Below are 9,949 nucleotides of genomic sequence, written 5' to 3'. Positions count from 1 at the left end.
CATCCAACCTGACCCTATGCGATCGCATCCCCTCTTCTGCGATCGCGTAGGGCATTTTTGCCCAGTTATTTTAAAAGCCAAAAAACAGACCAGTGACGGGATATTTCACATAATACACACGAGTTCATCTTTTCCACAGCCCATAGGCGATTTTTAGAGCTATCCTTTACCAAAGCTTCTTGGGTAAGTATTATCTAACTCGTTTTCTTCATTTTCTATCATCATTTATCAAATTCCTAGACCTAAATCATGAAATCAAAGTAGAAATTAAGGGTTTTGGGTAGAGTTAGGGTTTTGAGAATTTTGGGTGATTCAACCTCAATTTGGGGTCGAATCTTAAAACAAATTATATATTTGAACTCGTGGGGTTATGGGTGATTGGGTTTTGGTACGAGCCTCGTGTTTGGACCATGTGGGCCCGGTGTCTAAATTTGGTATTTTTGGAAGAATGTTAGGAAATTCATATCTAGGCTATGGGATGTTGCCATTGAGTCTTTATTGATATTATTGAATTAATTATGCCTAGATATCATTGTTTCGGAGTCGGATTGTAGAGGAAAGGCGGTATTTGAGGATTGATTGCTATTCTTTGGACCGGGGTAAGTGTTTGATCTAACTTTGGCTTGAGAGAATAGGATTAGAGTGTTATTAATTGCTAATTGCTAAATGATCGAGTATGGTGTATAGGCATGGTGACGAGTATCTATACACCGGTGTCTAGCATGATCGTGGGTCCTTGTATGCACTTATCCTGATATTGTTATGACTCCTCCATGTTAATTGATGAATTTTATGCAATGTGAAGAGTAGGAGAACTAATTATGAATTGCAAATCCTTTGGAGCGTTGGCTCGAACGATAAAAAGACTATTGAGTAAGAAATGAAAGAAATGGAAAGAGATATGATCAATCCCTTGCCGGGATGGTGTTAGTATATTGATTATCTCCCTTGCCGGGATGTGAAAGTTGTTGTTGTTTGCCGGGAAGCTGTTAATTGTGCAATTCCCTTGCCGGGACAGTTCTTATTATTTGTTTATCCCCTCGCCCCGTTTGGTTGTGATTACTGTTTGGGTGAGGAAGAGTGATAATGCACGAAGGGTCATTCCGTGCCATGCTTTGATTATATTTGCACGAAGGGTCATTCCGTGCCATGTTTTGATTATATTTGCACGAAGGGTTATTCCGTGACATGTTTTAATTATTTATGCACGAAGGGTCATTCTGTGCCTGTTTTGGTTATATTTGCACGAAGGATCATTCCGTGCCATGATATGAGAGTTACGTGAGGGAAAGCACGAAGGGTGATGCCGTGCACTTTATTTGATTGCTTTTGGTGAGAATGAGAGTAAAAGCACGAAGGTTGATGTCGTGCAACTGTTGATTTTCCTGCTCTCATTAATTATTGTTATTGCCTTGTTTCTTATTTAAATTGTTGACTTTATCTCCGGACTGTACTTCCCCATAGTATGCTTCCCTCTCTCTTAACTATTAAACTTCTGTATTCTTTCCTTGTATTGCATATATATATATATATATTGAACTGCACAGGTTAGTTTGGTAGTCCTGTCTAGCCTCGTCACTACTTCGCCGGGGTTAGGCCAGGCACTTACCAGCACATGGGGTCGGTTGTGCTGATGCTACACTTCTGTGCTCTTTTGCACAGATCACGGTACCGGAGCAGCTTTTGGACCACATCAGTAGGATATTGTTCGGGAGCTGACTTCAGTCCAGGGACTTACGAGGTAGCCTAGCTGGCGTTCGTAGGCTGGAGTCCCTTTCTATATTTTCAGTTTGTTTTCATTGTACCGAGACAGACACTTATGTATTTCTATTCAGACTTGTTTGTAGCACTCTTAGTAGTTCGTGAGATAGCGACTCCAGTCTTGGGTAGTGAAATATTAGACTTCCGCATTTTGGGTTTTCAGTTATTTATGTTTTAAAAGACTTCTGCATTTATTTAAAGACTCGTTATTTTATTATTGTTATGTTGTTATCCGAAAATATTTAAATGTTTGGCTTGCCTAGCTCCAATAGTAGGCGCCATCATGACTCCTGATGGTGGGAAATCCGGGTCGTGACAAAAAATTTATGAAAAATTATTTTCTTCGTTTGGTTACGCTGCAAATAATAATGCAAAATGCACGGGGTTTTATAGGCAGCTAAGAGTGATTTTAGATTACATAACGCATATTGGCGATGCTCTATGTTTCGCATGCTAATGATTCTTTACGGTACAAGTCGGTGCAGCTTTTTTAGGTCGGCAGCTTTTTCAGGTCGACATGAAAATACACATAATGCATATTGGTGATGCGCTATGTTTCGCGTGCTAATAATTCTTTAAGGTATAAGTCGGTGCAACTTTTTCAAGTTGGTTGCTTATTAAGGTTGACATGACAATATACATAATGTATATTGGTGATGCGCTACGTTTAACATACAAATTCGTGCAGTTTAGTTCTTTTTAAGTTGAACCAACACTCCGGTATTCAAAAACCATTTCAAGAACCATTACAACATCCATTTTAGAAATGCCACTAACATTTAATAAGTGATTTAAGAATAGGCAAAAAGGTGAAGGTAGTTCAACAGATCCACATGGAACATGTCATAACACAATTGATCCCTACCTTGAAAAAAATATGCTAGGTTGCTATACTGATTTGGTGGATGACAAGTGGTATGGTGTTCTATATCCCTTGGAAAATAAGCCTATCAATATACACACTGAACTCAAAGTTGCAGGGCACATAATTGAGGGGAAACACATTCTACAAAGCCTGAAGGTATGCGAATTTGGGGTGAAAAACTACAATGGGTTCCCTTTTACTCAAAAAGATGCAATTATAAAGTGCTATATCATTGGCATGGGCTAGTTGTACCACAAACACTGTCTGCAACCTTCCATGCAAACACACACAAAGATGAACAAGAAGTGATTCAACATTTGATGAAGGAGATTTTAGAGATGGAAAAGGCACTAAACGTTCATCATGCACTGGATGATCTTACCTACCTGCAAGGAACAGAGGATCAGTATTGGGATTTATTAGAAAATAAAAAATTGCAAAGAGACATTGATTATCTTGTATTTCCAACAGTTGTCGAGTGGGAGCGACTACCTAAGTGTCTATCGTAGACGTTGGAGTAAGAGTCCATATTGTTATCGAAATCAAGCAAGTGGTCTTATTGATGATAGCGATGAAATACGAGAAATATGTGTCTACTCGGGCCTAGATTATGATGCCCTCGGTCCGGATGGATGCGTACAAGATATTGACGAAGAAGATGAAGACAATGACAATGGAATAGTGCCAGAGAGTGACGATAACTGCGAGTGAAAATCATTATTTACTTGTTGAAGTTATTTTTAATTGTTGTATTGGATCTTCAATGCAAATTGTCAATTAGATTTAAGCCTGTAGGCAAAAATTAATTTTATTTCATAAATATTGCAAACAACACCATTACAGACATTTAGTACAACAAAAATACTGCAACAAAACACTAAGTTTATCCTTGAAAATTGGGCACATTGGATGAACTGTCACCGGGAGCTGAATAACCACTGCTTACCAAACCAACTGAAGGATATTTATGGCTATCGTTTCCTGTTTGGGAACATATACCCACATTTATGTGCATAAAAGGTATCACCAACATCCATTTAGTTCCGTATCTATGTTCTTTTTTGCACTTGCTAGTGACACACGTAATCCTTGTTACACACCATTTTAAATGGTTCCGCCGGTCAATAATGCTCAGCACCTATAGGTTGCAAGTGGCCACTATAGGTATTTACGTATGAAGCGACACTATATTCTTTATCAACGTACCTCGTCGCCGTAAAACCTGTATGTTGAAAGCACTTCATGGCATGCGAGCATGGAAAGTGATAGATCGACCATTTCCCACACAAACATAATCTTATGGATTCATTGATGGTGTGGGTATTATTCCCGTGGTTTTGATGCAGACCAGTGCGAACTTCAAAAATATTTCGCTCATTGCAATACTGCAAAAATGTATGCCACCGTGCTCGCTTCCTATATTTCTCAAATCGTTTCATCGATTGTGGCATAAATTGAACACCCCTTTCCAACAAGGATGATGCACTTCGGGATCTTTCAATAAATCTCTCCACCATCTACTTGAATGACATCCGCACCGTGGCAGTGATATGCTATCTGTGGGCAGACTTCAACCACCTATTGAAAGACTCTGACACGTTTGTAGTCAAAATTCCCCATCTTCTACCACCATCCTTATGCAAAGTCCACTTACCAAGCTCATGTCACAGTACCAACGATAATCTTCTGGGTCTTCATGCCTAATCAATTCTATTCGCCTCTTGAATTTACACTCTTGATGATCTGTTGCAGCCATCCACATTAAATTATGTAAGCTCTTGTTTGGATGAGCTCGCTGGAAGTTTGCTTGACCTTCAAGTGCCTAACACAATAAAGGTGGTAGGCATACGGTTCCTCCCATGCATCCAAAGTCTATATAGAACTTAAAATACCACCATGCCGGTCATATATTAAACAAATACTTGAACGTTTTCTGACAACGTACTCCTTCAAATGGTTCAAAAACTATGTCCAAGTCTCTTGACTTTCATTGGCACAAATAGCAAATGCAAGGGGAAATATGCTTCCATTATCATCTACTACAACGGCTATCAACATCTTAATATCATACTTTTCATATATATGAGTGTCGTCTATGGAGATTACAGGCCGACAATGCAAGAAACCATCAATGCTGGTTTAAATGCCCTAAAATATTTGAATATGAATTTTGGTATTCCCGGACTCCGCTCAAGCTTTCATTCAACAGCAGTCCCGGGGTTATAGTGTTTCAAAGCAGCCATGTACCTGGGTAGAGCGGCAAATGACTTATCCCAATTACCATAAAAATCTTAAACGTACATTTATGCCTAAAAAATGCCTTTCTTTTAGTAATGGTGCAACCATAAACCTGGTGGACATATATTATACACTCTTTAATCTTATACCTTATGGACGAATCAATGCGTGGAATTAAGACAAGAGAAATCTAGTCAACATTCAAGTTAAAATGATTCCCACTGAATCTGTCCATATCACAAGTGTGGGTCCCAATAAATTTCCCCACAATCCACATATTTTCTTTCAACTTTCTCGCACGTAGCATCCATCTACAATCTTGAAACCATCTATGACAAATAACGTTATATACTTTCGGATATGACTCATGAACCTCGATCTCACGACATTTTTCTATGTTGTACATTCGCGCCGCCCTACTACGGCGAGCTTTATCAGCAAAAAGCATATTCTTTGGCAGCACCATTGGTCTAGATTCATCCCACATTGCTATCCGAATGTCATCAAGATCCCTTGTGAGAGCATCCACATCTGGCATACTGGGCAACTGATCATGGTAGGGAATCGCCCTTGAATGAAAGGACATTTGGGACCCGTACACTCTGGGTCTAACAGGACGTGGAGTCTGCATATATGGAGCATGCTCATTGGTGGCATCGTGGTCCCTCGGCAAATTAGGTTGCTCATTCTCAAAGCGCGTTTTCTCATCTTCGTTGCCCTCATTAAGGAAGGGTGTATCATCTCCGGACTCATCAACATTGTTGTCATAATCACTACATCTTCGTGACTCTGTACATCTGCCAGATCCTGATTAAATATATCGTCTTCGGGCAACTGAGTAATGACAGGACCATCAAGTTGCTCGTTTTCACTATACAACCAATAAAATAATGAGTTTCTCAAATCCATACCAACATTATATATGTTGATACCCAATTTTTTCCTAAGTATTTTTATATACTCAAAATATCCTCAAAATAGCATATACATGCATATATAAGCATTCCCAAGAGTTTTTGGTATTTTTCCTTATTTTAAATCAATTATTGTCTATTTTAACACTACAAAATCCAATAATTATTCCCAAAATTATCATTTTTGTGAATAACTTATTTTATTCTCATATTTACACCAAATATAATTAAGGTAATTTTTTGTATATTTTGACAAATTTGCTTGGTATTTTTAAAGCTAATTGCATATAAAGGCAATTATAGCCTATTTTACGATTAATAGTGTTTATAATTGTAAAATTAGTTCTAATATTTTTAAATTAATATNAGCATTCCCAAGAGTTTTGGTATTTTTTCTTATTTTAACAGTACAAAATCCAATAATTATTCCCAAAATTATCTTTTTTTTGTGAATAACTTATTTTTATTCTCATATTTACATCAAATATAATTAAGGTAATTTTTTGTATATTTTTACAAATTTGTTTGGTATTTTTAAAGCTAAATTGCATGTAATTGCAATTATAGCCCATCTTGTGATTTATGACATTTATAATTGCAAAATCAGTTCCAGTATTTTTTAATTAATACATTTATATAATAATTATTTATCCAGTATGTTTAATTTGTTTTTAAAATCAGTATTACAGCCTATTTTACGATTAATAGTGTTTTATAATTGCAAAATCAGTTCCAGTATTTTTTAATTAATACATATGTATTATTAATTGGTTCAGCATCTTAATTTTTCTTTTAAAATCATTTTCATTATTTTTTTTAAAATAAAAGGGAAAACTGGCTATTTCAATTATAGCCCCAATTCATTTCAATTGTAGCCCCATCCACATATCAATTTTAGCCTAAAACTGATCCAATTTCAAACCCAAAATCGGACCAGCCCAATACCACTTAACCAAACCCAATAACCCATTTATCTAACCCGCCCGATTACCTTTTAATCCAGGCCGTTGATTATTTTGATCAACGGTCCAGATCACCCCTTTCCTTTTTTATTCGCCTAACCCTACCCTAGTCCCTCATTCTCTTCTGATAGCCGCCTTTGGATACTCTCCCTCTCCCAAATTCTCTGGAAGGTTCTTCGGAACCCTAATCGTCTCCGACCTTTTCTTCACCGTACTTCCACCGGAATCCATGGCGGTCCTGGCCATGGATGGCCTATACCCACTCACCCTTGCCATTAGACCATGGGTGTTCGAGGTTTTGGAGGCTGACTTCGATGGTTCGCTTTTAGATCTTCTTAGATCTGGCCTCTCCGGCCATGCTCCGGTGTATTGAAGCTCTAAAGCCTGATTCTTGACCCCTCCGACACGAGATCGGACCTGTTTCCAAGCCTTTCTCATCTCTAGGATTTTTTCCAAGACCCTAAGCTATTCGAGGTTCCTTCTCTGTTTGTTTGCCTAGATCTATGCTAAATCTATGCTATACTGTACATTTTAAGTGATTTCCCCCAAGTTTTCCTTTTAAAATCGTTTGAGTTCAATTTAGGGTTTCTTTGATTTTCATGTGTTTCTTCTACTGTGGTTTTCTTACCTTGTCTTTACGAGCTCTTGTACTGTATTTGCATGACTGTCCTCTTATTATGATTTTCATGACTTTCTTCTACTATGAAGAACGTGTCCTTTTTATGACTTCTGCACTTATTTCGTTGTTATTTTTGCCTCACTTACTTGCTTTCATCTCTAGACTTAATTGTTAGTAAAAGCCCTAAAATTTGGGGTTTATTCGAATTGTTGAGGCTACTTGTTACGTGACTTGTTTCTGAACGTATTTCATTTCGAAACCCTAGTCTCTTTGGATCTATTTGAATTCCTTAAGTTGTTTCCTCTACTCACTGATTTTGAATGCATGACACTCCTCTTTGTTTTAAATTTAGCCTCACATGCTTAATGTCTATGCACTCTTATAGGTTAAATTTCCTCCTCGAAATAACCTTTGATTGTGGACTGATTTCGAATCTCTCTGTGTAATTGATTCTTTCCTTTATTGTCTTGATTTCCCTTGTTTCTTGGACTTGTTTGAAATATTTTCCTTTCGATACTGATTTGATTTTAATTGACACTTGTTCCCCTAAATTTTTGCTGAACTGCAATCCTTGCCTTATTTTTTGCATGTTTCTCACACTATAAATACTCTCCTCCCTTCTCTTTGAACACACGAACACAGAACACCGTTTGAGTTCACAATTCAATTTCACTTAAAACTCTCTCTTTTGATATTTGTGATGCTGTGGACTGTGTTTACTTTACTTTCTTCTGCACTTCTTTTGCTTCTCTACTGGTATGTCTCAGTTAGTTTACATGCCTCAACAACAATGTGTTTAATTCTGCCTATTTCCTTTAGTTGATATTTGTTTCCCTCTCCTTTATATTTCTGTATTTAAGTTATGTGTAATCAATTGTTTGTCATGAATTTGATACTCTGTGAATCCCCTTTACCCTTTTACCCCTTTGTATGTGAGTTTATTGTTCAGGGCATAGCAGCACCCCAATATTGCTGTCTATGATCCTGAACTGGGTTCATTGAACTCCTTAACTCAATCAATTCCCACTTCCCATTCTCCCCATTATGTGCTTGAGCCTTGACTTAGGTCTGATAGTGTCCTAATCACTATCCAGACCTTTGTCTGACCATCAAAAGGTCTGCTCCTAACTTGTTCATCTAGCAAGTGGTCAGGGGTGTGCCAGCCTACCTTATGGCTAGGTATGACCACCACTTGTCATGGCCCCTTAATTCCCTTGCACTTTCAACTTACTCCTAGCTATAAGTTCTGCCCCTCTCTTGCAAGCCATGCTTTGGGACCCCTGAGGTCCCTCTGAACTTGGATGCCTGAGGGCTGGCTATTCCGCACTGCACCATCCTGTTCATAATGGCATCTTGGGTGTAAGCAATGCCTGGAATCCCTGACGTTCCTTGAAACTTTGAAACACCTTGGATAATGAGAAGGCTTTGGAGATCTGGACCCCAGAGTTGATTAAATACATATTATTGGACATTAAGATTGAATTAGGCCGCTTGGATCTAGCTGTTAGTTTTTGATGTATTTCTATTATTTCAGTTGATTCATTAGGTTGTAATAACTTGTATAGAACTCGGGGAATCTAGTAAAAGGGTGTGGGAGGGGTTTTACTTTCTTGCATCAACAAAGGGTAGATATCATGACCTTAGGACTTTAATTTTTTCACTAGAAATACTGTACATAAGATGGTTCGATGTTTCTGATTCAAGTCACCTAGATACCATGCCTATCGGGTTTAACGTTTAATTATGATATAAATCATCTAGAAATCCTGCCTATAGGACCTTAACGTTCATGTAATCAGTGCATATAGAAATCATGCCTATAGGGAATGCATATGCATTAGGCAAACTGTAGGGTAATTAAATAATTACCTCTTCTTACTAGTTCTTAACAGACCTTTTTTTTAAATCAGATATAGATATCATAGGATTCCGCATCAAGTTCGTCCGACTCTTCTTAAGCAATAACAATCTGTTAACTGGTCTCTAATGTCTTAATGTTTTCAGCCTCAATCTTTTGACAAAACTCTTTTGAATCAGTATACATTTGAGTCCTTCAAATCAGCATCTCTTCTGAAATGGTTTCTTTCTAAAATTCTGCCTAAACATTTTCCAACTAAGTTTTGGTCTTCCTGAAATTGTCTTTAAAACAGTTCTGCAGTTTACTCTTTCCTTAAGTATTTCTGACTCTGGAACTCCTTTTATGGTTTATACTCATGATTCTCTTAAACTAATTTCTAAACTGACTGCAGTCTGTACTTTCCGGCATTAGACTACTTTTCTAGAACCAGTACTTTCTAAATCACTCGCTTAAAATACCTTAAGTTCTGACAATTGGATCCAAGTTGCCTAATGTGGGCTTCCTGTCTAAACGTATGTATCGAACCAGTCCGCTCGCTGCTTAATTTTTAATTTTAAAGACCAAACCAGTATGTGTAAAGGCATGCTAAACTATATGTTATCTGATTTACGGGGTTTATGTGAGCCTTACCTGTTTGTCTGTTCATTCCCCCTACTTGTTACTTGTTTTTGAATGTCGATTAGAATTTTTGTCCTTTAAACTCCATAAAGGCCCCCATCCCTTTCTTCCCTT

The sequence above is a fragment of the Nicotiana attenuata genome, unplaced genomic scaffold (assembly GCF_001879085.1).
Source record: "Nicotiana attenuata strain UT unplaced genomic scaffold, NIATTr2, whole genome shotgun sequence".
NCBI lineage: Eukaryota > Viridiplantae > Streptophyta > Magnoliopsida > Solanales > Solanaceae > Nicotiana > Nicotiana attenuata.
The sequence above is the reverse complement of the archived record's forward strand: the minus strand, read 5'-3'. Positions refer to the sequence as shown.